Source organism: Nuphar pumila, chromosome 15 (genome assembly GCF_984573655.1).
Source record: "Nuphar pumila chromosome 15, dmNupPumi1.hap1.1, whole genome shotgun sequence".
NCBI classification, from domain to species: Eukaryota; Viridiplantae; Streptophyta; class Magnoliopsida; order Nymphaeales; family Nymphaeaceae; genus Nuphar; species Nuphar pumila.
Genome location: NC_143263.1, coordinates 10951890 through 10959152, shown reverse-complemented (window position 1 = coordinate 10959152; position 7263 = coordinate 10951890).

Genomic DNA, 7263 nt, shown 5'->3' with positions numbered 1-7263 from the left:
GCTTCCGCGTCAACAGAATGTGTGATCTTGTCTTCATCATGTCGAACTTTATTTGCATGCCATATCATTTGTTTAACTGTCTTCGAAGATATATACAGTCGTTGCAATCTAGGGGTGAGAGGGAAGTAGCAAAGTAACTTATATGACACTTTTTTTGACCTTGTGCTACAATTTCCCCTTGTCTTTGGCTTGAACTGAAAATTTCCACATGATGGACATGATCTTTTATTTTCTTGATCTTTGAAATACAACATGCAGTGATTCGGACAAACATCTATCATTTGATACCTCATACCTAGAGCATTGACCATAACCTTCGCACAATAGAGATTTTGTGGCAATTTCTCATCTTTGGGCAACATACTCTTCACAATAGAGCATAGACGGTCAAAACATGATTGAATCAAATTATACTCCGACTTCAAATTCAGTAGTTGAAGAACTACATACAAGATAGTGTGACTCTCACAACCATTCCACAGTGGCTCATCAGCATCTCTAAGTAAGACATAAAATCTACTAGATGCATCGTTTCTTGCTACTTCCTCTACCCTAGTTGGTGCATCACTATGTCCCATAGCAGAACTCATTTCTGGTCCTGCGACATCAAATATCAAATCCACATATGGATTATCGTGCAACATATCCACTGGTGCGTCAAAATTATTCCAAATTTTTTTACCATAAAGCATACAATTCTGATAACCACTAACAAAACTCTTCTTGTATAGGTGATGTCTAACGCCATGAGGTTCTACGAATCGATTGTTCTTACATATCATGCAGGGGCATCTAATCCAACCGGTGGGATCCACTGTACTGATACTTGTCGTTGCAAATTCAATAACATTGTCAACACCATTCATATATTCATGTGACACCTCATTATCAACTACCGTACGGTACATTCATTCACGGTTTACAGTCATTTTGTCCTATAATGTTACAGATATTATCATCACCAGTTAAAAGAGAATCTTAATAATGCTATCATGAAAAAAATAACTAATTTATCTATTAATTCTTGTTTGGTGATTGTTTGTGAGCAATTTTTTGTTTCAATTAATGCATAAATTTTTGTGAGTAACACCATCACATCATATTTATACACATCACAAGGATATTTAGAAATATGAAATCATATTTCATAAAATGATACATTCATTTGAAACATGTTTTCATGATACAATTTCACATGAAAGGCATAATCAAATGAAAAATAACTTCATGCAAGCATGAATACAGACATATCAAATATTGTAATACATTCATGTCAAAACAATGTCAAACATATACCTGCATCAAACACACTCTAATATCCCACTAACTATTACCTTGCCTAGCATGAAATCCGTACTCCAAAAATAAGAACACTTATATTCTCATACATTAAAATCATGCTCTGCATGATCTCCAAACTCCATCAAAACAATCCTAGATATCCACAACTAAGTGAGTGTGTGAATAGAAAAGTGTTGCATCCAATAAATTAAATAACATGTGATGCGCTTGCATCACTTACTCACCACGGGTATTTACCCGATTTGAATTGCTTTTGCCTTTGCATTTTTTTCTTATTTCTTTTTTTTTGCATTTTTAGCCACATGCGATGCTTAGCACTAAGCATCACACAATTAGCTCAGCAACGTACCTGTGAAGCACAAATGCACAAAACAATACAGGGAGGTGGCTCGACCCCTACCTGACGAAAAAGGAAATAGAGAGGGGTCGGAGTCCCTCCCTCACATCCTGTAAGATAGGGAGGGGGCTCGGCCCCTCCTTGACGAAAAAAAAGAGAAGGGCTCGGCCCCTCCCTCTCATCCCGTAAGATAAGGAGACAGGGAGGGCCTCCCTAACAAAAAAAAGGGGAGAAGGCTCAGCCTCTCCCTTTCATCCTGTAAGACAGGGAGACAGTGAGGGGGCTCGGCCCCTCCCTGACGAAAAAAAAAACAAGGGAGGGGGTCGAGCCCCTCCCTCGCATCTCGTATAACAGAGAGACAGAGAAGGGGCTCAGCCCCTCCCTAGCAAAAAAAAAATAGGGAGAGGGCTCAACCCTTCTCTGGCAGAAAAAAAATGGGGAGGGGGTCGAGCCCCTCACGGGCATCCCGTAAGATAGGGAGGGGGCGAGCCCCCTCCCTGGCAAAAAAAAAAAATAGGGAGGGGGCTCGACCCTTACCTAGCAAAAAAAAAGGAGGGGGAGGGGGCCGAGCCCCCTCCCTGTCTTACGGGATGCCCGATAGGGGCTCAGCCTCTCCCTGGCGAAGAAAAAAATGAGGGGGCTCAGCCGCTCTCTGACAAAAAAAGGGGGAGGGGGCCGAGCCGCTCCCGCACATCTTGTAAGATAGGAAGGGGGCTCGGCGCCTCCCTGGCGAAAAAGGAAATGGCTGGCGAAAAAAAGAAAGAGACAGGGGAGTCAGGGGGTTACCTGAGCCAAAGGGGGGGGGGGGGGGGGGTTCGGCGGGCGTCGGGCGACGACTGAGGGGCAGCGGGCTGGGGGCGACAGAGACGAAATGTGATGGACGGCGGAGACGAAACATAAAAGAGAAAGAAAAGGGTTCAAATTAGGGATTTATGGGAAAAATTAGCGATGGATTCATGACGAACGAATTTTGTCGCTAGGTTGTCACTACTTGGCGACGGCGTAGCGACGAAAAAGTTCTGTCGTCACTATTTTCATCAGATATTGAGATGGAATAAATTTCATCGCTAATCTGTCACTAATTAGCGACAGATTACCAACACAATATTTTTCATCGCGAATTTCGCAAATAAGCAAAATTTTAGCGACAAATATATTTCTCTCGCTAATCCATCGTAAATTTGGGACGGATTTTTTCCGTCACAAATTTTCGTCGCTAATTAGCATTTTTCTTGTAGTGTCATTAACATACCAATTTCAATGAATTCATATGGGTTCTATATAAAATTCACTTAAGATGTTATCGTCAAGTTAAAAGTTGATATTCGGGTTATATAGGATTTGACTATATTGCAAATCCATTATATATGTAGATAAAACATTATCCAATACTTAATTATTGAGACCCATCACATAATTTTGGATTAACTCATAAACCATTCATAAAGCATAATCCTCAAAATATTTTTAAATCTCATTATTCTATTTTGAATTTTACATATCCACGCCAACTTGAGATATTATTATAAAGACATTCAAAATAGACTTGATACAAGCACAAAGTTAAGCAATTATAACGATTAGGTCATTGCTTCTATGGTATGCATACAGAAAAATCAATTAGATCTCTGAGCTATGATTAGATGCTAATGATGTTCTGTTTGTTTTTTTCTCTTTCATGGTGAGCAAGGATGAGACAATGTTGAAAGCATTAGAAGTGTTCAACAAGTTAAAAATGAAGGGTCGGTATTGTAGCAGTTCAATATACAATTTTCTTATAAGTGAGCTTCAAAACATGTTTGATTCTGAAAAAGTTAGCATGGAAGCTCTTTGTTTTGATAGGGCATGCAGAACTTTTAATTAGGATATTGTTTTGTTGAAGGAAGATCGTGTTCATTATATGAGCTTGGAACAATTCATCTGCTTTAGGGAAGTGTGCTAGAAAAGTGCATGTGTTATTATCACTTTTTGATCTTGTGGTACTGTCACGTGGATACTCCATTTTGGCCCTCGTACCGTGTCCCCTTATATTAGTCATATTAAAAAATTCCATAAAAAAATGGTTATATCCACGTATTTGCATATGTATCCATGTGATATAGGCATTTGCTCACTTTTCTCTTGTTTTGCAAGGTTCAATGAAGACAACAAAGAGACTGAAATATCATTTTTAATTCACTATGACAACAACTTAATCTTTCAAAACTTAGTGCTAGCAATGTATCTTTCTTTCACTTTGTTTCCCCCTTAAAACAAATTAGTTCAAGAAGAGGCATTTGACCAGTGTTTTGTATGTGTTTGTGTAGGTAAAGTTCAAACAAGTTGAAAAGGGACTAAGTGCACATTTGGAAGCAAGAAAAACTCTCATAGGAAAAAAATAATTTCTATGAGAAGTTTTGATATGATAATTTTTTTAAAATGATTTTTTTTCACTTGTTTGGGTAGCATGAGAAAAATAAAATGGAAAATGTTAAAAAAATGACAAAGAGAAGGAGGGGAGGGGTGGAGTTTCTTTGACATGGTTTTCCAAGAGATGGGTGGTAGTGGTGGAGCTTCTTAGCATCATTTTTTAGGATGTAGGTGATAGTGGGTGGTGGTGATTGATGGTGGAGAGGGCAATTTTCTCATAAATATTGGTGATTGATGGTGGGGAGTGCGGTTTTCTGAGAGGTGGGTGGCAATGAAATGGATGGTGGTAGTGAAAAATTATCGTGGGGTAGTGGTAGTGGAGCTTTTCCTATGCTATTGTTCGGGAGGTGGGTGATGGTGGGTGGTAGTGGTAGTGGTAGTAGTAGTGGTGAGATGATTTGCAGTGATGGATAGTGAAAATCATCATGGGGTAGTGGTGGTGGTGGAGATTTTCCTTCACTATTTTTTGGGATGTGGGTGATGGTGGGTGGTAGTGGTGAGATGAATTGTGGTGATGGATAGTAAAAATCATCGTAGCATGGGCGATTTTTAGAAAGGTGGGTGGTGATGGTGAGGTGGGTGAAAGTGCAGTAGGATCGAGACAATGAGCACTAGAGGGGGGGTGAATAGTGCTTTTAAATAATGTCTTCAGAATTTTGACAAATTTTGCAATTCGCAAAGCAATCACACAAAAAACACAAAAATTTATCATGGTTCGGTCTTTCCCGACCTACATCCAGTCCTCAAGCAAAACCCGCTTGAGATTTCCACTATCAACCTTGTGTAACTACAAGATCATACACAGACCAAATCTGGTCCCACTTTCAGTAACACACCTACTGAAAGCAAACAACTCCTTTAAACCAAGGAGTCCTTCCTTTTACAGAAAAAAGAAATAAGTAACAACTTACAAAACAACCTACGAGCCCTTCTTATGAATGCAAATGAGATGCAATTGGCTTTTGAGGTTGTTGGAATACTCTACTCACGAATTCACTGTCTCTCAAATGAATTTGAGTGAAAAGCTGAAGTGAAAAATATCAAGTGAGTGAGAAAATGAATATAAGTGAAAAGCAAAGAGTAATTCAATATAATTTAATTGGATTGTTGTGCTTTTGAGTGTGGAATGCACTCATATTTACAGTTGAAAGATTCTATACGTTGAGGGTATGAAAGGGTGTCAAAACAGTCCATTTTGAATGATCAAAACGTTTGAAAAATAAAAAGACACGTCTTTTAAAAGTTTCAGAAAAAACGGCAAAATTAGTCGACTGGAACAATACTTAGTCGACTGATAATTAGCTATTAGTAGACTGACAGTTATCGTCAGTTGACTGATCTGTTTATCAAGCCGTTTGAAAATCTGAAGTTTTGAAACTAAGTCGACTAGAGAAAAAGTTAGTCGACTGATAATATCATCAGTAGACTGAAAAACCTTTCAGTCGACTGCTGCTAAATTTTTCTGAAAATACATATTTTGTTCGGTCGACTGATAAAATCATTAGTCGACTGCTGCTAAATTTCTGAAAAACAGACATTCTGTCCGGTCGACTGATAAAATCTTAGGTAGACTAATTTGACAAAAATGATATTTTGTTAAAAAAAATTGGCGCGAAAGGATTAGTCGACTGGTGAGTCTATTGGTCGACTAATAAACACGAAAAATTAAATAAAGAGTTTTCTAAAAGGATTTTCATGAAGGGTTCTTTTAGAAAAGTTTTTCTAAAGACTTTTTAGGTGAAATGCAACCGAAATATGCACTCTAAGTAAGACTCTTACAAGAATCTAAGACTTTTAATGAATTTTACATTTGCACACTAATCTTCAAAGATTCTTCATTGAATTCTTCAATGCTTGTCATCTTTCTTCATTGCCTTAGCTGAAATGCAGTTGATTCACTTGTTCATCATCAAAACCTTGTACTTGAAATATCATGTACGGCTTCATTGTCGTAACAGTGGGTGGTGGTGGTGGTGGTGAGGTGGGTGGTGGGCCTCACCATTTTCTCTTGGTAGGAAACATTCCTTCATGGGGGGAGGAGAAATGTTTCCTATAAAAAAAGTATACTTTTTAGAAAAACTCTCACAGAGAGAAATTTTCTCTCGTTTTGAAGAATAAAAGAAATAGTATGGATTTTTTATTTTGTATTACTTTTTCTACATCTTTCTCACTTCCAAATGTGCCCTAAGAGAGGATAAGATAGTGGAAAATGGAAGAAATGCATGATTGCATCTTTTTATTTTTGAAGCTACTTAGCAATGCTTAATAGGGTTTAGAAACTTTGGGAAACAGTTTTCCAAGTGTAGATTCTATTCCTCCACCAAAGAGACTTGGGAATGAATTTGAAAGATACAAGATTAAAATAGGGAGGAGCATTCCCACCAATATTCCTTCAAGAGAAATGTGGTCCACCTTTTCTTTATGAAAATTTGAGAAGGGGAGTTACATAAAGGAGATAAAAACTTACATTCATTTCTTATAAACCCCATCTTCCCCCATCAAAGTTTCAATATACTGTCGAACAAACCTAACAGGGCATGTTCGGGCTCGGCTTGTTTACCAGAGGATTGAGCTCGTGACTCTGCTCGTGTTCATGTTTAAGCAAGCCAAGCTTAAGCTCGTCTCGTCTCTGACGAACATGAGCTGGCTCATGTAAAGATATTTCATATTATTTATATATGAAAATATTTTTGTATATATTACACCTAAAATATGCATATTTTATATGTTACATTTAATAGTTTACTTTTTATTTATATATTTTTCATGCATTTTTTTCTTTGTGTATCTATTTATGCATTATTTTCTTTATATATTACAATTATTATATATATATATATATATATATATATATATATATATATATATATATATATATATATATATATATATAGTTATACACTGCCGGTCCCAAGCCCGGATAAAGGAGGAGGGTTGCGGTAGGCCTGTGACAGCCAACATAAAAACTTTGTCATATCCTATGAAAATGAACCAATATGAGAATTTCGTTGGGGCGTTCCCTACTGAGCGACGCGCTGTACTCTCTAGGCCCGGAGGCAGTGATAAATGTGCAAGGGTTGCTAGGTCGTCGCCCAGAAGCGACGCGTCACACCGGCGCCCGGGTGTGGTGTCAAATAGGCAAGGGTTCCCTCACTTTGTTGGACAGGTGGGGGTAAAGAAGTTAGTCCAAGACCATAAAATTAGGTTAGCCACTT